This window comes from Sciurus carolinensis, chromosome 4, assembly GCF_902686445.1.
Source record: "Sciurus carolinensis chromosome 4, mSciCar1.2, whole genome shotgun sequence".
Lineage (NCBI taxonomy): Eukaryota > Metazoa > Chordata > Mammalia > Rodentia > Sciuridae > Sciurus > Sciurus carolinensis.
In genome coordinates, this window is record NC_062216.1 from 64,437,013 (window position 1) to 64,457,507 (window position 20,495).

A 20,495-nucleotide genomic window follows, 5' to 3' on the forward strand; every position below is an offset into this window, starting at 1 on the left:
CATCTGTAAACTAGTTCTTTGGGTGGCTGAGACAGGAGGATCCCAAGTTTGAGGCCAATCTCAGCAACTTAGCAAGAAAAAAGAGGGAGGGCTGGGGCTGTGGTTCAGTGGCACAGTGCATGCTTAGCTTAGGTCCATACACCATATAAAAATAAATAAAATTAAGGCATTCTCTCCATGTACAACTACAAAAAAAAAAAATTAAAAAGAACAATGAGGGACAAACAAAAAAAGAGAAGGAAAGAGAAAAAGTTAAATTATATTACTATATCGTGTGCATATATAAATATGTAACAAATTCACCATTATGTACAACCATAACATGCCAATAAAAAATGTGAAAACAGACAAACATTCAAGAAATTAAAGTAAAAGGTTGGTTATTTTCTAAATGTTTAAAAAGTTAATAAATCTAAAGAAAGAACAAAATGGAAGAGATAAGAACAAATATCAGGTATGACATCACTGCAGAACATACAAACATCAAAAGATAACAACAGTAGTAATCACGTTATGAAAATGTGAAGTCAAACTCCTTGAAAATGCCACTTATCAAAAAATGATTTAAGAAACAAATCACCTGAATACCTTTAATCTATTTAAAAAAGTGAATCAATGATAACAAATATAAAAGTTGGCACAAAGAAAATGACAAGTGGAATGGGTGCAGTAGCCCATGCCTGTAATCCCAGCAGCTTGGAAGGTTGAGGCAGGAGGATTTTGAGTTCAAGATCAGTCTCAGCAATTTAGCAAGGCCCCAAGCAACTCAGAGACCATGTCTCTAAGCAAAATGTAAAAAAGGGCTGGACACGTGTCTCAGTGGTTAAGAACCCCTGGGTTCAATCCCTGGTGTAAAAGAAAAGAAAATGACAAGTGCAAATGGTTTCAATGGTGCATTATTTCAAAGATTCAAGGAAACCTTTGAAAGAAATTACACAAACTTCCAGAAAACAGTGGAGGGAACACTTTAAATTCATTAAAAAAAAAAAAAGGATTAACAAAAGAACAATGGAGTAATATTCCTCATAAACGTAAATGCAAAAATCCTCAAAATATTAGCAAATAAAATTCAATGATATATTAAAAAAAATTATCATACTTAATGGCTAAAGACTCAATCAATGCTTTCTTGCTAATAATAGGAACAATACTATATTAAAACTCAGCAAGTGCAAGTCGGTCGTGACTCAGGAGGCCTAGGCAGGAGGATTATCAAGTTCTAGGTCAGCCTTTAGCAAGGCCCTAAACAACTTTAGTGAGACACTATCTCAAAATAAAAAATAATAAAACTGAGGTATGCTCAGTGGTTAAGTGTTCCTGAGTTCAATCCCAGGTACACCTCCCCCCACCCCTGAAAAATAAGCCAGTGTAGAAAGAACAAGTAGTACAAGATATATAAATGAATGTTTTATTTGCAAACAAAACAAACCAAAAAACCCAAAACAGGAAGGGAAAAAAAAAGGGATCTATAACAAAACCAGCAGATCTACAAAGTAAATTAAGCAAGATTGTGAGAATAAGGTCAATACATGTAATTGTATTTTATATGTAAGAGCAATAAAGAGCTAGCAAACACAAATTTTAAAACAATTCATCTGACAGTGCTATTTAAAAATATAAAATACTATGAATAAATAGAATTATGTCCAATATCTTTATAGTGAAAACTATAAAATACAGCTGAAATAAAAAATGGGCAGATATGGCTCACACTCAAGAACTGGAAAATTAAATTATTTAAGCCATCCATTCTCTCTAGCAATCTTCTTTGGGGGTAGAAATTTACAAGCTGATTTTAAAATTTAAATGAAAAGAACTTAGAATAGTCAAAATGACCAAAAAAAACCAAAAAAACAAAAAAACAAAAAACAAAAAACAAAACAAACAAAAAAAGATCACTAAATAAAGTTGGTGATTTTGCCCTACCCAATTTCAAGAAAGTCTGATACTGTACAAGGATAAAACATACATGTCAATAACAAGTCCAAAATGGACAACATAATACCTGTAAGAAATGGCCCCCTTCAAAAAAAACCCCCACAATGACCACGGACAAACAACAATCCAAAATGCATCAAGATGCTAAATGTAAAATCCTGAATCTGTAAAACCTCTAAAATGAAACAGAAAAAATATCTTTGTGATGTTGAGGTAGGCAATGATTTCTTAGGAAAAAGAAAAATGTATAAAAATATACATGGAAAAAATTGAGAAAATGAACTTCAACTAAACCAAATGTTTGCTTTCTCAACACACAAATGGAAAGGCAAGTTACATGCCAGGACAAAAATATCTACTATACACTGTTTGTCTGACAAAGGAATTATGTCTAAAATATATAAAGAATTCTTATGAAGGTAAGCACTCTTAATATAAAATAAATGGGCAAAAAATGTGATGAAACATTTCACAATGATTTATGTGTGAGCAGTAAGTACATGGATGAATGTTTGACATTACTAGTCATTAGGAAATACAAATTAAAACCACAACGAGTTATGATCTTAAACATAATATCAGTAAAATTAAAAACAGCAAATGTTAGCAAAGATAGAGCAACTGGGACTGTTTCTATTTTGCTAGTGGGAATATAAATGCTGTAAACTGCTCTGGAAAATAGTTTGGCAGTTTCTTAAAGTTAGGCATACTCATACCATATGACTGTAAATCCCAGGAGAAATGAAAATACATGCCCAAACAAACATTTGCATGCAAATGTCCATGACAGCTTTATTCATAATAGCACCAGACTAAAATCAATGTAAATGTCCATCAACAAGTGAACAGATAAATTGTGGTGTATTTTTCACTGAGTGCAATTTAACACCTCACTCTTCCAAAAGAAAATGACTGATATAAACAGCAATCCAGAAGACCATCACTCAGATATTAGGCTGACTTAAAGAAGGACATGGGAGATCTAACCCTAACCCTAACCCTTAATGTGCATGGTAAAAATGAGGTCAATGGTAGCCAGAAATAGACACTTGTATGGGAGGAGGGGCAAATGCAAAGAGAACTTTCTGGGGAGGTGGAACTGTCCTATTTTCTTGAGTGACTATAGAGTGTACTCGTTAGTCAAAAATTATCAGTCTGTATACTTAAATGATTCGAATTTTACTCTATCTAAATATTTTTGAATAAAGACAAGTTCAAATGAACACATTTAAGAGAGGTATTACCAAATGATAAATGATATTTCTATAGAGGACAGATGAGACCTCAAAACACTAATATTTTTATTTATTTTATTTTTTTGGTACTAGAGATTGAACCCAGGGGCATTTAACCAATGAGCTATATCCCCAGCCCCTTTTTAATATTTTATTTAGAGACAGGGTCTTATTGAGTTGCTTAGAGCCTCACTAAATTGCTGAGGCTGGTTTTGAACTTGTGAGCCTCCTGCCTCAGCCTCCCAAGCCGCTGGGATTACAGGTATGTATCACCACACTTGGCATATTTTTAAGTGAGCTCAATAAGTCAATCAATTATATAATGATTGATGCCAATGAACCCTGAAAATTTTAAATTCACAATTTACACTTAGAATAAAACTACAAGAAAGTGAGCAAACAACAAAGAAGAACAAATTAGGATATTTAAAAAAGTGATCTACTAAAGATGAATATATATAATGAGGAAAAAATCTTTTGGTGGTAAATATCATAATCAGAATTTAATAGGGGATGTTTTTATACTGTTTAACTATACCGTCACTCAAAACAGTCTGATTCAATTCTAACTTCTTCACTCTATCCACTAAGAGTAAACCAGAAGTTCCTGATTTTTACCACCGTACTCAATTACGTGAAGTTACTTCTCAATGAAAAAGAATTAAAAAAAAAATATTGCTGAAAGAGCAACTAGCTCATTTTAAATCCCTCAAGTATTTTATTGATACAGGTGCATAAAATCAGCTGGCTAGATGTTTAATTTCAAGGAGATCACAGAAGACAAAGTATGAAGTATTAGAAGAATATGTTACTGGCACTGAGCACAGTGGCACATGCCTATAATCTCAGCAACTCAGGATGCTGAGGCAGGAAGATCAGAAGTTCAAGGCCAGTCTCAGTGACTAAGAGAGACACTGTCCCTAAATAAAAAAATAAAAAGGACTGCAATGTAGCTCAGTGGTAGTGGGTCCCTTGGTTCAATCCTTAATACAAGGGGGAAAAAAAATCAAAACTACTGGGGGTGGGGAGGTAGAGGAGACGCTCTAAAAATGAAATAAAACAAAACCCAGGTGTCATGATCAAGCTTAAAAAGTAGAAGATGAAACCAGGAACAATGGTGGATACCTGTAATCCCAGTGGCTTAGGAGGCTGAAGCAGGAGGCTCAAAGTCAGCCCCAGCAACTCAGTAATGCCCTAAGCAACTCAGTGAGACCCTGTTTCTAAATAAAATATAAAAAAGGCCTGGGGATATGGCTCAAGGGTTAAGTGCCCCTGGATTCAATCCTCACTAGCAGAAAAAAGAAAGAAGAAGAAGAAAAGGAAGGAAGGAAAGAAAGGGAAAATGAGCAAGAAAGAAAGAAAGAAAGGGAAAGAGAAAATGAGTAATACCACACTCGTGGTACTTCAAGTATGTATGGCTCTGAACCACCAGCAGCTGCATCATCCACAACTTATAAAGCATGCACATATGGTGGTGGGTCCAGCAATGTTTTAACAAGGTCTTTAGATGATGTGGATGTTCCTTATAGTCCAAGAATCACTCCCTTTAAATGCCACCACTTGGGCTTTTCCATTAGTTACTCTTTCCCTGCTTTGCAGGTATAATCACTGCTCTAGACTATGTTAAGCATCACACTTTTTTTTAACAGGTTTTCCAAATATATGTAACCCTCACTTAGTTTTCCTTATTTCACATTTACAAAAACAAACCACTGGTATGAATGCTATTGTGACTTACTTTATTTACTCAACTGCATTTCTGTGGCCTGATTACCTATGGTAGTGTACACAGCTGTGGGAAGGCTGCCCTTGGCTCTGAGGTGCCAGCATAGTTGAGTGTGTGGGCTTTACCAGCATAGCTGTTGACTCCACCAAATCAAGGAGAGTCTTTAGAGATCCTGAGCATGACAATCACATAAGTCATCCTATTGCATGGAGGCAGGTCCTACCATATTCAAAAAGAGGGTAGCCTAGAGAGATCCTCTTCAGAGTCAAACTATGACACCCATTAAAATACCACTTGAGTAGTTTTGTTTTCTTTTAGATTTATTTGGGGGAAGGTTTAGGAGGGCAGTAGGTGGCTGTGGAACAAACCCAGGACCTTGCAAAGGCTAGGCAAACACTCTATCACTGAGTCACACACCCCACCCTAATGTACCACTTTATTTTTTAATGTACCACTTTTAATCAGAAAATGAACAAATTCGTGAAAAGCTTTTCAACTAAGACTGTATTCTGAATGTGTCTGCAGCACAACAGATTCCTAAATAAAACAAATAAAATCCAGTCAAACCAGTCTCACTGAATCCTATGGTAGTAATTCAGAAGATGTTTAGATGTATGTGAGACTCAACAGAGTACAATGGAAGATAAGCAGAAACAGGAGTCAGACGATTTGGGGTACTTGTGTCAGTTTTGTTTCCCGTAGTTTCCTTGGGTAAAAAAATAAATTGTACTAGGTAATAGTGAAAGTTCCTTTCATATCAAAGATGCTAATTCTGATCTGCAGATTCGTTTGAAAGGAGAAAACCATTTTACAGCAGAGGTTCCTGCATATAATTCAGAGTCCATGAACTTGGCTGGGAAATATTACATTTTTATTTTAATAAAGCTATACCTGATGTTCACATTTCTTTCAATTATGAATGTAGGCAACAAACCAGAGTAATTTTATTAGTACTATACACCATGCAATGCTGGTATCATATTACAGATACTGTAGATATTAAAAGTATCAGTTTTGCTCTTCAATACTCAAAGATAGTACTCTTGAGAAATTACAGATGTGCTGACAGCATGTGTGATTTAATTAAGTAACTTCACATCAAAACTTTGATTCTTTAATACTCCATTATTTTACTCTATAAGTGGGTTCTGCTCTTTAATTTTGTGATTTCAAAAGATTATTTTTAGATGGATTTCATCATTTTCATTAGAGTGCCAAAGAAGAACACATCGTGAAAAAGAGCTAACAATCTTGTTTTCAAGGAAAATCTTTTGGTACTGTTTTATAGCATGCAGGTTGTGGGTAAGGACCAAATGGCTAGGGACCAAATCTGACCAATTGTCAATTACAGGCTGTGCAACTATGGGCAATTAAACTAACCTCTCTGTGCCACAAAGTCCTCATCAGGTAGGTGAGAGAGAACTTTCTATTAAGAGCTTGCTGTAAGGATTAAATGAGAGTTCCAGAGCAAGGCCCTGACATAGCTGGAACCTTACAGTTGGGCTTCCATAAGTGGACACAGCATCATGCTGTTCTCTAACAAGCAAAAATCTCAGTTTGGATTTTGGGTTCTATATTTCAGTTTAAAAATTTGAGTTAGTAGAAATAGACTAGTAACACATTTAATCTAGAAAAATAGAGGCCCACAAACTGACTTGAGGATCAAAATCTGGCCTGATATCTGGGGTTTTTTAAACAGCCTGTGAAGAATGGCTTTTTATTATTTTTAAATGGTTGGTGTAGGGGGCATGGTTCAAAAGAAATAGTATTTTTGATACATGAAAGTGATATAATAAAATTTGCATTCTAGTGTTCATAAAGTTTTAACAAAATGCAGCCATTATCAGTCATGTTCTATGGTTATTTTTGTACTACAATGACAGAGCTAAGCATCTGTGACATATCATGATTCACAGAGTCTACAATATTTAATAACTGGCCCTTTACAGAAAAGGTTTGCTGGCACATTATGAAACCTGCAAACTGTGCTTACCATTCATGTGTGAGGCTCTGGGTTCATTATCTCCAGAACCAAAAAATAAATAAATAAATAAAATAAAATGGAATTGCAAATTACAAAGGTTAAAGAGACCTGGAGTGAATGCCTACCTTATATTCTGCCTTGATAGAAACTAATGCCAGTTTCTATACATTAGGATGTATAATTTGTCAAGAATATTCTGAGGTACTCAGTACTCCTAAATTAGATCATTTAATTCTTATTATAACTTTTCTGGGCATTGTTATAATCCCTTTTATCTATGAGACAAATTATATACAAAGAGATTAAGAAACTTACTTAGCTCCCTGTTTGTAGGTTAAGTCCTACAGCCAGAAAGGGCAAGAATTCATTTATCCAAATTCTCTTTCTTTAGAGTGAGATGAAAGTAAACTTCAGAGAATACTATATATGCATGCATTCACTAGTTACACATAGGTCACTAAGGGTGGAACAAAATAACTATCACTTTAAGTGATTCTCTTCAATGGAAAAATTAAAATTCATAGTAATGTTCTCTCTTCTGGAGGGTGCATTACACAGATGTATTCAGTTTGTGAAAATTCACTGAGTTGTATAACATTAAAATGTGAGCTCTTCTGTGTATATATTATTCATCAATAGGTTTTGAGATGACTGTGGTCACTGCTGGTACCTTGACCACAGCCTTGTGAGAGACACAGCCTGATATATGCAGCTGTCAGTGGCCCAGATGAGTCACCTATACAAACTTGAGACAATAAACTTTTGTATAGAGTTGCCAATTTTTAGAATTTTTTTTTGGGGGGGGGGTCAATTTAAATCAAATCCTGCCTGAGTTTTAAAAAAAATTTATTTGCTCATTTTAGATATACATGACAGTATATTTTGACATATTTATTGAGACTTAGAAAATTTTGTTACATACATTAAAAGTCAGTAACCAAACAAAAGTAGGTAATATAGCACAAAACAAACATGAGTATTAACACTGCAAAGGATAGATGTTAACAACAGAAAAATCAAGATAGTGGGAAAAAAAAAATAAAGTTAACAAGTGATATAGTGTATTCCACATTTCAAAAGTACTTGTAATGTCAATGTTGCTCATTTTTCTCCCACTCCTGGTACTGGGGGTTGAATCCCAGGGCACCATGCTGTTGGGTTACATCCCTAGCCCTTTCTATTATATTTTGAGACAAGGTCTTGTTAAGTTTGCTGAGTCTAACCTTGAACTTGTGATCCTCCTGCCTGAGTCTCCCACAAATCTAAGATTACAGGCATTATGCCAACATGCCCAATTTGATTATACTCTTTTTTTTTTTTAATGGGGGTGGGGTATACCGGGGATTGAACTCAGGGGTACTCAATCACTGAGACACATCCCCAGCCCTATTTTGTATTTTATTTAGAGACAGGGTCTCATTGAGTTGCTTAGTGCCTCATTATTGCTGAGGCTGGTTTTGAACTCACAATCATCCTGCCTCATTCTCCCAAGCCTCTGTGATTACCACAGCATGCCACCAGCCAGGCTTGATTTTACTTTACTTACTTATTTTACTTATTTATTTGTATGCAGTGCTAAGGATCGAACCCAGGGCCTCACACATGGCAGGCAAGCACTCTACCAATGAGCCACAACTCCAGCTCCTTGTTGCTCTTAATAGCAACAATTAAAACAGGACTGTGTCTGACCTAAATTAACAAAGCTGTAACTTTTTACTGAGTGATATTAAAGGCTTGAATAAAAAGCCAATCTTGCTGGATGCAGTGGCTGAAGCAATATTGTAAAGATGTTAATGTTGCCCAAATTTCTTCATAGGTTTATTAGATTTTAATCAGAATGATAAGGGGATTACAGAATTTCTTATAGAACATGACAAAAATTGTATAATCATTATCTGGAAAGAACTAACAAGCAGGATTAGGTAAAACCAATTTTATTCAAAAGCACAAATTAGAGGGGCCAGCCCCACCACCAGGATTACCATAAGAAGAGCCCGTCTGTGAAGGCTCAACCCACAAATCACTTTCTCACACCAGGTTGTATGTTCTGATGATACACCATATTTTGCTAAACCTTTATCCCAGTAATTGTGTAATCTGCAATTACATGATAATTTATGTAATTATTAGTGGACTATCCCATCCTCACCCCAGCACAAAAATGTAAAACTTCAAGAGAGTGTTCTGCCAGTACCCACTGGCAGGCATGTAGATAGGGAGCCATGTCCAGAGGTAATGAATATTATGCAATCGGATACTCTCATATACTGATGACTCACGGATGAAGAGAACTACTCGTGTTTGGCAGTCTTGCAATTAATTACAAAATCTTAAGTGGGCATTTCTTCTGAGTGACTGTATACTTCCAGAAACTTATACTAAGGAGATAAAAGTTGTGTTACCTAATGGATTTTATATAAAGCTACCCATTATAGTGTGTTTACCACAGTGAAGAGTTAGACCTAGCCGGGCACGCCTGTAAGCCCAGCGGCTTGGGAGGCTGAGGCAGGAGGAACGCAAGTTCAAAGCCAGCCTCAGCAAAAGTGAGGCACTTAAGCAACTCAGTGAGAGCCTGCCTCTAAATAAAAAATTACAAAATAGGGCTGGGGATGTGGCTTAGTGGTTGAGTTCCCCTGAGTTTAATCCCTAGTACCCACCCCCCGCTGCAAAAAAATAAAAAAGCTAGACCTAAAATGTCCAGCCTACAGGTTGGATTTAACTGACAATGACATTTAGAGAAAAGGTACTTTAAAGAAAAATGGTTGATACAAAAATTGTGTGATCATTATCTGGAAAGAACTAACAAGCAGGATTAGGTAAAACCAATTTTATTCAAAAAAAGCATAAATTAGAGGGGCCAGCACCATCACCAGGATTACCATAAGAAGAGCCCGTCTGTGAATGCACAATCCACAAATCACTTTCTCACAACAGGCTATATGTTCTGTGAAAAAAATTCCAGCAAAGAAACTGATTTATAAACAGAGTGTGATTACAATTCCACTTTAAAGACAATTAGAAACTCCCAAGTCTTCATCCTAAATAGACAATGAAAAAATACACTAAAATATATTTATCTTATTTTAATTAGTATTTATAAATACAACCTGAGTATTCCAGGGGGGAAAGTTGTTATATTGAGTTCAGGAGCAGTAACTCTTGCTAAGGAGTACAGACTTCCACCTTGAGAAAAATGGTATTTTGTCTCTTTTTTATCTTGTGTAAAAGTACACTGCAGATTAACATAATTAACATAGACTCCCAGCCTCAACAGGCTAGATTCATTACAGCAAAAATATGAGTTATCATCTTTAACAGTCTGAAAAATATCAACCGTTAAAAACTCAAATCCCTACATGGCAACAGAGGGCCAAGAGACTGGGAAATCAACTGGGCCCAGCCCTTTTATAAATCTGTCCTGTAGTTGTATATAGAAATATAGCAAAAAATGCAGTAGTCAGGATCCAAACAAGGGAATAAGTCCTATAGTCCCAGCTAGCCAGGAGGCTGAGGCAGGAGATCACATGAGCCCAGGGGTTCCAGATCAACCTAAGCCTGAGCCTGAGCCCCTAGACCCCTTCTCAAAAGCAAAAACTAAGAACAAGGAAACTAATAGGATAGATCTTTATTTGTCTACACAGATAAAATATGTTCCAAATCTCTACACATCTAGAAGGCAATGGAAAGCTATTTACCTGGCAGCATAAGCATAAGGGAGCCCAGAAGCTCCAAGTTAATTACACTACTGCTACCAGTTATGTGATCAACAGAAGAAACACAAGCAATAGAAATTAAAACAACTTAGTTTTAATTTGTTAGAAAATATTTTACCAATATTAAAACCAAGATCAGGATAAGGCAAATACAAGAGGAAGAAATTCTATGCTCAAGTGTTAGTTGGTATAACTAGGAGTAAAAGATTTCTGAAAGTAAAATAAACTCAGAATTCATCTCTATATACTCAAGTCTACACTGTTCTACACTAGCTAATGATGGGTTCTGGTTTGTTGTAAGAGAAAGAAAATATCACTGGGACTTATTAATTAGTTCCCTGTTCAAGAAATACTTAGTTAAGACCAGGATTACTCACGTGATATCCCTGCGTTGATAGCAGCCCTGAAGCAGACAGGCAATCAGGTCACTGATAAACTCCACATCATCTCTATGAAGGGCTGCCTCTAACTCCTGAGAAAAGGGAAGGGACAGAGAGAGAGAGCGAGAATCAAATACAGAGATCAAAATCTGCCTGACCCTTTCTACTACCGACATCTCAGATCCCAATCAACAGAATGGTCAATGGAGCAAAAGGGCTTGTCATAAACCAACTCTGCCCTTGTTCCCACATTTCTGCTAGATGAGCAATGGGAGTTTAGCTTTTTGGTATTCTGTGGAAACTCTCACTGATCTTTACCAGGTCCCATTCCTTTATCAGTGGAAGAAATATGCAAACTTCTTTTTTATTTTTTGGCTGTAGATGGACACAATACCTTTATTTATTTTTTTATGGTGCTGAGGATCAAACCCTGTGTCTCACACATGGTAGGCAAGCACTGTATCACTGAGCTACAACCGCAGCCCCTGCATACTGAGCATCATGTTACTGATTATAAGTATTCCTCATTTATTTAACAGTTTTAATAGATAAACCACTTGCAACAGCTTTAAAGAAGCACTGTATTTAGAGGAAAGGGACCACGAGAAGGGTGGAGGAGAAAAAAGGAAAAATACAGGAGAATGATATTGACTAAATTAAATTGTTATATCATATGCATGTATGAATATGGCATGATGAATTCCACTGCTAAGTATAATTATAATGTGCCAATAAAAATACGGGGGAAAGAAAGAACCACTGTATTTCTTAAACAGCACTGGAAGGAGGCGATATGACAATTTTTATTGTGAGGACATTTATAAGTAGAGGAGATTGCTAGTACTTAATCTTACATCATCTGGAGAAAAATGAGGTAATGTCTGTTAGTAGTCTAATCCTAGGTGAAATGTACTTGCTTTCCTTGGAAGCAGGTAAGATTAGTTAAAAGGGCCACTGGACTAAAAATAGCAGTGGGAAACTTTAGGGGAGTCTATTTCTCATCAATCTCCCAAAATAAACAGACATTTCTGAGAAGATGGAGTACATTCTACATCACCTTAGAACATATATAACATAGTTTGCCTGCATTCTTTCAACCAGGATGCTGTCCACTTTCTGCATGCAAGATTTCCCAGGAGTCTGCATATAGCTGACTTGGTCATAACCAGATCTATAATCCACAGAAAAAACATACTTTCAATAATCTTATTAATGGTTCTGAAAGTATGAAATACAAGTTCTAATATTAACACCAATTATATGATAGCATGAACTAATGACAGTAATCTGTTTCTACTATCAAAATAAAAGTTCTTATGCAGTTTCAATTATTCCATTTGCTAGCTTATTTTAAAAATTCCTTAAGTTTAGAAACCCTCATTCCAAAAACTTCACAGCACAAGACAATTGCTGAGTGTACTAATTGACACAAGCTATAAACTACTCTGAGTACTTTAAGTGTAAAGGAAGATGCCCTGCACTGCTTGACAGTCCAGGTAGATGACACTCAAAATACAAAGACCAGGGCCAGGGATATATTCAGTGGCAGACAGCTTGTTAGCATGTCTTCAATCCCCAGCACTGCAAAAACAAAATAAAACAAACAAATGAATGAACACCCGCCCCCCACTCCCAAAGATAAGGTTTAAGATGAAAAGATTTTACTTATCTTAAATATATAAACTTGGAAATTGCTAACACAGTTAAGGCAATGGTTCTTATTCTTACATTAACTTACTAACTCCTGCAGGCTGAGTTCTTCTCTACATTCTAGTTAGTGGTTATCCAGATAAATAAGAAATTCTATCAACCACATATAACTTGCATTTTTGCCATAATTAGTCAATCAGTCATCATCAAGTATTTACTGGGGCCCCACCCTATAGTGAGCACCAGGGAGCTTAGATAGGAGAGATAAAATGATAGGAAAAGTAAAACAAGTCAATATACTATGAGGTACAGAAAAGGTGCCATGGGTACTATGGGAGTTGAGGAGAAGAAGAAAACTGCTTCTGGTTGTGGAAGCCTGAGCAGTTTCATGAAGATGGAGGGATTTAAGGTGTGAAAATTGTGAGCTTGAGAATGTGGGGAGTCAAAGCAGAACCAGGTGCAGGCAAGGACAGGAGAGAAGGCACCAGGAGGGTTAGGTTTGGTTTAACTATTCCATAGGTTATATTAAGGGGAGTAATGCAAGCTAAGATAGAGGACAATGAGCACTGGGTTAATGGGTTTGGCCTTTCTTTGGAAGACAACAGAGACCCCACTAGCTTATTTTTATAGAGGAGAGGCACAGGGAGACTAATTTAGCTGAAGTGTACAAAAAATGAATTCCAGTGGCAGTTAGTGGGAGGAGAGATGTCAGCACAGGCAACGAACGGTTCAGGAGAAAGCTTCTGAAGGACTCACTAAACGAGGGAACAAGCAGGAGGAAGAAACAGGAAATCAAGACCCAAGGGAAATAAATGAGAACCAAGGCAAGGGAAGACTCAAACAGCTCATATTTAAGTCTGGTCACTGGGCAAGATTCCAAAGTAAATGGCGATTATAACAGAAGCTAAGTCCTTGAAGCAAAAAGCCCCGAGCCACCTCGTTTGACAGGTAAGTCAGAATGCTGGAGCTGAAAGGTAAATTACAGATCATATTTCATCTCTCTCAATTTAAAGATAAAGAAATGAGGTCCAGAAAGGTTAAATGACTTGCCCAAGGGCACTCAGCAAATCAGTGACAGAGCCAAAGTCAGGTTACCCAGGAGCCAGGTCACTGGGTCCAGTGTTTCTTCCATAAACAAGCTGCTTCCCACTGAATAACATTCTCACTTCTAGAAAAGCCTGATGGCTTAAAAAATTTCATTAATACCTACAACAACAAATCTCTGCTCTCCAAGTCTTCACCAGTACCTTTCTCCCACCCGGAAATCCCTTTCCTGTGCCAAACTACCGTGGTCCTTTGCATAGAAGACTTTTTATCTACAGCCTCTTAAAAGCTGAGTTCCACTCTGCTGTTTTCTCTAGCCACAATGCCATCATTGCGGTGTCTACATACTGTTACACACACCTTTATGGGTCCCTGTCCCATACCATTCTCTAACAGGATGAATTAAAAGCACAATATGATTCTTGAATGAAGGTGTTGTGGGTGGCACTAAGTGATGTCTCTTGGAGTTTTTAAAGAACAAAAATACCAAATTAAATAATAATGAAGACCACACCTGTGGATATATGGTTAAGAACTGGGAGGGCATTACTGACTGACACCTAGAGATCATGTCTGTTCTGTGGTAAGGAATTAAGAACACAAATTTTATAAAGCAATCAATACTGATTAGAATGCAGAATCTACACTTACATATTTTAGCTGAAGTGAGATTTCTAAGAAATCTAATTCCCTTTCTCTTTCATCCCTGACTTCTACCCACGAATAGCCTCCTCTGGCTTCCTCGCTCTATCACTGTCACTGTTACCAGAAGCAGGTTCTAGCTGGAATACTGTCCTCCTCTGAGATAGAGAAAGGAAAAAAAAAAAAGTTTTCTGGCTTGTAGAACAGCATTACAAATGTCTTTTGCTCCTAAACATATTAGTGTTACCTTCTTTTCACAAGCTGCTTATGGGAAAGGGACAGCTCTATTTGCTTCTCTGTGGTCCTATGCATAACACAGAATTTAGCAAACAGTATGAAGTATGAAGTTCTGTTTGCTAGATTCATCCAAAATACATAGCCCACTCACTATATGCTGAACACTAGGGATATGAAGGTGAATAAGAGGAAGGAGGAAGATGGGAGGAGGAGAATTAGAAAAAGAAAGAAAAAGAAAAATTCAAAGTGTCCTTATGGGAGGGACCCCCCCCAAAAAAGAAGGAAGTGCTAAAATGTAACCCCAAAATGGGGAAAAGTATTTTCCTTCTTTTTATGCACACTGCCACCTTCCTGCAATGAGAACCTCATACAAAGTAGGTACTCATATTTTTTGACTGGATGATAGCAAATCATTATAAGATAGTATGGCAGACACTATATTAAATACACCAAGTGATATGGAGACACTGAGGGAAATGCGGAGTGAGTCTGGCCAGGGAAGTTAAGACTGACACAGGGCCCTTAAGACAAGAATAGCAGGTACTGAGAAAGCTGGTGAGAGAGTTCATGGCCTGAGTGGGAAGTACCAAGTGCTTCCCCAAAATGCAGATGGTGCCAAGGGTGTTTGATGAGGATGGAAAGGCAGGTTCCCAGCTATTTCTTGAGGACCTTCTTTGAAAACCACAGTAGAGTGTGGACTTTACTTCTCTATGCAATTGAGTGTGAAGGAGGAGTGACATGATCAGGTCTCTCTCTATTTCAGGACAATTTTCAGGACAATCGTTCTGAGAACAGTGTGCAGAATTACCAGGAAGAGTACAAGTGGCAACAACACTAACACATGAAAGAGCCTAAGGTCCCACAACTGATTTATGCAAATCAGAAACCGCTAACAAGAGCCCCATGATTCCTATGCACATATAATTTGGGTATGCCTTTATCTGGAAGATAATAGGTCCCAGTCAGTTGTAAAGCAGCTGTGAGAATAGAGAAAGGTGTGAAGATGCATAGTCTGGTTCTAATGAGCAAAAGAAACAATGACCAACAGAAATGAAAAAACACAGAAAAATGCACTAATAACAAGTTTATCTGCAAATCAACTTAATTTCTGCAATAAAGACTGAATTAAATCTTTATGTTGTTAACTCCCAACATTAGCAAAAGCCCCATGTTTATCTAAAAACGTTAGCATTAGTGTTTGATTATATTATGCAGAGGAGGTCAGTTATGGAAATCTGTAGAGTTTAGAGTTTCTGCCTCTAGTTCTGAATTCTGTTGAGATATATTAAAAGAATTAAATGTAACTTACAGATATATAAGCAAAGCACTAAACACTCTACATCACAAGATTAGAGGGCAAAGGAGGACGAGAGAGGGGGTACTCTGGGGACTGAAATGAATAAAATTGTGTTTTCGTCCAATTTTTGAATGGGTCAAAATGAGCCCATTATGTATAATTATAATGCACCTAAAAGATACACAAGATGAGTTGTCACGGTGGCAAGAGAGGGTTATGTGCACCTTATAGAACAATGTCACCAGCCATGGAGGTACACAATATGCCTGTGATCCTAGAGACTTTGGAGGCTGAGGCAGGAGGATCACAAATTCAAGGCCAAACTCAGCAACTTAGCAAGATGTAGTCTAAAAGAAAAACAAAACAAACAAACAAATGAAAAAACCCAAACACATCTGTGCTCAATCCCCAGTACTGAAAGAAAAGAATAATGCTTTTCTAACCATAAATCTATTTAGAATTCAGTGAGAATGTGAAGTCACATAAAATTCTGGTGAAGTGTTCTAAAAACAGTATCAATTACCAATCTCCTATTATTTCTGTCCCCAAACACTTCCCAAATAGAATTACAGACTAATATATTAGAGCTAATCAGGATCTTCAATAACAAGACAAAAATTAAGACTTAACAAAGGTTAAGAGTGACATGGCTAAAAGATAAACTTTCTTAAAATTAGATTTTATTTGCATATAAATTATGGATTTTGAAGCTCAAAATTAAGAACATGTTGCCAACCTCAGCTAGTAAAAATCAAAGTTAGTAAATCAAAAGCAATTAAATTGTTCATTTCAAAGTCTAAAAACTTTATCTTAAAGTATATGACCACAGTACAGAGTAGAATACTGTTTATCAGAGGTTTGGGAGAGGTTGGTCACTGGGTACCAAGTTAGATAAAAGGAATAATTTCTGGTGTTCTATTGCAAGTGGGTTAACTATAGTTAACAATAATTTACATTTCAAAATAGCTAGTGGACAGACTGCAGCATGGTTCAATGTTAGAGCATGAGCTTTTAGCTTGTGCAAGGTCCTGGGTTCAATCTCCTACATGGGGTGGCAAATTTATAGTCTAGATTAAAAGCTAACACAGCAATCAGAAACAATACTGTAACAATTGGATTCTGAGTTTTTTACCACAAATAATAAATATCTGAGGTGATGGATATGTTTGTTAACAGATTTTGATAATATACAACATGTAAACAATATCAACACATCACACTGTATATTATAAATCTGTATAATTATTATAAACCAATTAAAAATAAAACTTTAAGGGGCTGGGGATACAGCTCAGTGGTAGAGTGCTTGCCTACCATGTATGTGCAAGGTCCTTGATTTGATCCCCAGTACTGCAAAAAAATAAATTAAAAATAAAACTTTAACTTCAAAAAAGTATATGCCCATTGGCTGAATTAGTAATTTGTACATCAACTCTGCATTTATTTGATAAATCTGAGGTAGTTTTTTAATCTGTATCTGGATTTTTTAAGTAATTCCCATAAGCAGTGGGAGAGAGGAGACTGAGTGGCAGAGAAGCACAGAACAGTCATACTGATGACATTATACTTGCCATTTGGAAACCATTTTCACAGATGATTATATTACTTTTAAATGAATAAAGCAAAACACTTGAGACCAATGATGAAAACCAAGGATTATGATTAATAAAATCTGTGGGCCTGAGATGTAAAACAGAAGAAAAAAATGCTTCACTGCTGATTCTACTTTTTTTGACATTATTAGCAGAAATTGGGATCTAACATCCCAATTTCAATAAGAAAGAAAAAAATAAAAACAAAGATTAATTAAATGATCTTGTTCTTCAACCCCAACTGTGGGAACGTTAACAGACTTTTCCCCAGTAAACCTTGGTTTGCTTTTTCAAGCAAAACCATGATCTAGTAAGTTAGCAACTGGGGAAGGTTATTAAGTAGAAGCATAGAGTCAAAAATGCTGGAGAAATGAACAGGCCTAAACTGTCTCTCAAAGGACCCAGGTTTTATGGTGTATATATATATACACAATGGAGTATTACTCAGCCATAAAGAAGAATGAAACTATGGCATTTGCCAGTAAAAATGAATGGAACTGGAGATAATCATGCTAAGTGAAATAATCCAATCCAAAAAACCAAAGTCCTAATGTTCTCTCTGATATGTGCATACTGGCTCACAACAGGTGGGTGGGTGCAGGATGTAGGGAGGGAGTGGAGGTTGAAAAGGGGGGAATAGGGGTAAAGAAGGGAAGATGGGAATGGGAAAGACAGTAGAATGAATTTGACATAACTTTCCTATGTTCATATGAATACACAACCGTGTAACTCCACATCACGTACAATCACAAGAATGGGATGTATGTATGATATGTCAAAATACACTCTGCTGTCATGTATAACTAAAAAGGGAAGGGAAAAAAAAAAAAGACCCAATACTCCTGTAATCCCAGCAGCTTGGGAGGATGAGGCAGGAGGATTGCTATTTCAAAGCCAGCCTTAAGAAGGCGCTTTGCGAGGCGCTAAGCAACTCAGTGAAACCCTGTCTCTAAATAAAACAGAATAGGGCTGGGGATTTGGCTCAGTGGTTGAATGCCCCTGAGTTCAATTCTCAGTACAAACAAAAACAAAAGAAAACAGAAACACCCAAGTATTGAGAGAAATGCTTGTTATCTGTAAACATATTCCAACCTCTTTCCACTGCCTATCATTTACCTACTCTACCATGCCTGAGATACAATTACTAACTCATAAAGTCAGTAAAATAAAAAAGTTGTGATTTTTAAAAATCCCCCCCACCCCTGCCACTCAGGGGCTTGAACAAAGAGGCACTCTTACCACTGAGCCTTTGAGACAGGATCATACTAAATCGTTGAGGCTAGCCTCAAACATGTGATCCTCCTGCCTCAGCCTCCCAAGTTGCTGGGATTCAGGTGTGAACCACTTTGCCTGGCTCAAAATTCACTTTAAAATATCTATGATATTTTAACATATTAGAAGCTGTCTGGAAAAGCCACCAAAAAATGTACAGGTCCAAGCTAACTTTTGGATTTAACAGTGAAAGTTTCCTAACTCATCAGAATCTAAAACTTAGAATTATTATAGTTTATTATAACCAAGAGTAGGTGATGAATCCCAGAGAGCAAAACTACTTTTGTCTTCCCCTTAGTTAACTGTAACTTAGTTAACTAACAAATGGATGAGCAAGGGTACAGTAATAATGGAAGCCTAATAAGTTTTTACCACGCTGTGGTGAAATATCCAGTAAGAATGTAATAGGAAAGTAGCAAAGAGAAAAAGAAAAAGGAAAGCAACTTCCATCCTTTTGAATGAAATAACTTGCTAATCAATTAAAATTCCTCATTAGTTTAATGGACAGAGTTTCAGATGTATAAGATAAAAAAGTTTTGGAAATCTGACCTCTAAACACAGTGGCACACACCTGTAATCCCAAGCAACTTGGGAGGCTGAGGCAAGAGGATTTTCAAGTTTGAGGCTAGACTGTGCAACTTTTTAAGACTATCTCAAAAAAATCTTTAAGCGGGGTAAGGCTGGGGATATATCTCAGTGGTAAAGTACCCTGGGGTTCAACCCCCATAATGGAAAGGCAGGCAGGCAGGCAGGCAAAAAACAAACAAAAAATCTAGAGATCTGTTTCACAACAATGTGAATTTACTTAATACTACTGAAATGCATACTACAAATGGCTAATAGCAATGCACTACTGTTAACTTTACACCTAAAAATGGATAATGGGAAAACCATTGTTTTAATGGTTTCATTTTTTAATTGTTTTTATTTTTCTCACATTAGAAGTGTCTATCAGCAATGGTTTTTTTGGGATGATTAAGTGAAGCAATGATGTCCCCAGCTACATAGTAAATCTGTATAAAATATTAATAACTATTCCATTTTCCTTATGATGATAGTTTGTGGGAAAAGAGCAAAGACTAAAAAGATACAAGTGTTCTTTTCCAAATTCACAAGTTTCTGAATAGGAATTCAAATTCTCCTAATACATGGCCTACTGAGTTCATGCGCAAATAAAACTGTCTCCAAAGAACTACTTGGAAATACAGGTTCTTCAAAGCTTTACTACTTAAGGTTCAACCCAGAGCTTAAGTCTTAGACTAAAGGCAATGAGGGACCCTCCTAAAGATCTCCGCCCCAACCTTTCTTTCTCTTCTCACTTTCTCTCCTCCTCTTTTGTATTTCCCTTTCACTGTGAGCATTGAACTGTGAGCACAGAAATCTGAACTTTGCCAAGATGCTCACGGACAGAAGAGAAAAGGGAAAGAAAATAGCAAAAAAGGCAGATCTACGAAGAGAAGGGAGACCCTGTTCACACTGCTTCTCTGCAGCTTCAGAGAGTAGCTGAAGGGAGTAACAGGATTTGCCCCCTTGCAGCTGGCGTCACAGCTCATTAGGGAAAATCCTGCTCGAAGTCCCCCCACCTTCTCCACCCTGGAGAACAAATCTTTGCAGTCCTGCATTGGAACTGGGAAGAGCTCAAGCTGAGCAAGGGGACTAGCCCCACCTCTCCTGGGCAATGAGAAGAAGCAGAAAAGAGGGTGCTTAGCACACATTTTAGAAGTGCTTGCAACTGCTCACTTTAAAAAGTCCCGCCTACCTAATAAACAGAGATAAATTCCAGGC

At 36.9% G+C, this 20,495-nt stretch overlaps 1 protein-coding gene across 1 annotated transcript in view; it reads right to left on the minus strand.

The window, feature by feature from the left end:
• The window catches only part of LOC124983192 (cat eye syndrome critical region protein 2), a 52,908-nt gene extending 41,840 nt beyond the window's left edge, over window positions 1–11,068 (minus strand). The window contains 1 exon segment of the mRNA XM_047550209.1: window positions 10,974–11,068. The gene's annotated coding sequence lies outside the window, so the exon portion shown is untranslated.
• Between the last annotated feature and the right edge of the window lie 9,427 nt (window positions 11,069–20,495).